Consider the following 1,341-nt stretch of genomic DNA (forward strand, 5'->3'; position numbering starts at 1 on the left):
GCACCCTTGATCCATTGCTACCAAGATAGCAATAAAAAGGTAACACACATACTTTAAAGATACAGCACGACTTAATGTTTCACCAAAACCGCAGCATTTAGATCAACGCAAGTTGTTTTTTTCAGTACACCAGCATACATGGCAACGTAGAAAACAGTGTGGCAGTGGATTTAAGTCAGCCATTGGATGACATCAAAAACGTTAATAATAAAAAAAATATTCCTATCTAAGGAAAAATAAAGTATTTTTGGCAACAGCAAGAGGTCACATACAACCTGATGCCCAGCCTGGAAATCAAAACCTGCAGGTTCTTTGGCATTTCCTGTTCATCCAGATGTTCCTTTCCCATGTTGCTCACACAACTTTGGTAGTTTATGGCGCTCACACATTCACTGCCATCACTGGTGAATCATAAAAGGAGGGAATTTCAGGTATGCTCTAGCCAAAGCTCCGCCCCCTTTTATTAAATCAACATCAAACTGAATCATTTTCCATTTTGATGTGGGAGACCTTCAAAATTTAGGTCAGAAAACAAAAGCATATCAAATCAAGCAAAAAATAAAGGATATAACCAATGGCACAACTACACATTATTCAGGTGGATGCGAAAACATAGATTGGCGCCCCCACCCCAGGGAAGGAACGTCAGGGTGAAGGAGCGACGCTCACTCGCTGCTCGCTTCTTCTTGATCTATCTGAATCCAAATTCAGCTGAAATTAACTCTTAAGTTTACTGTCATATTATGTTGTGCAGGTTAAGTGTCGCATATGTTTGACTAAATTGTCTTATTTAAATTACAACTAATAGTATATTTTAGTAACAACTTCAAGTGTACTTAGAGTGTACTTAAAGTATACTTTTTAAATATAATATTTCAGAGCTTTATTATTATATTTTGATATAATTATTATATTTTGAGTGTAACAATTCTGTCTCAGAATTATATTCAAAATATATATTTCATATACTTCAAATATATTTTAAATATACTTTTAATATATTAGTAATGTATTTAAATTAAACTTAATTTTTATTTTTTGATTTCCTGCTATTGATAATAAACTACAATTTTAATTACTCGTGAAAGTCCTAATATTCCTACGTACCTATTTTGTAAATGACATGCATGACTACACTACAGTATACTTACACTGTTTTAGGCTACAATTACATGGAAAGATTAATTACACAAGATGCCCAAGGTAATTCAAATATTTTTGTTTTATTACCGACATTTAAAAATTGTCCAATTTTACTCACAACTTTATGAACTTTACATAAATGATCAGTTTACACATCAAAAGTGAACACATGAACATGAAAATTTAAGTGTGACAATA

The sequence above is a fragment of the Poecilia reticulata genome, linkage group LG15, assembly GCF_000633615.1.
Source record: "Poecilia reticulata strain Guanapo linkage group LG15, Guppy_female_1.0+MT, whole genome shotgun sequence".
Lineage (NCBI taxonomy): Eukaryota > Metazoa > Chordata > Actinopteri > Cyprinodontiformes > Poeciliidae > Poecilia > Poecilia reticulata.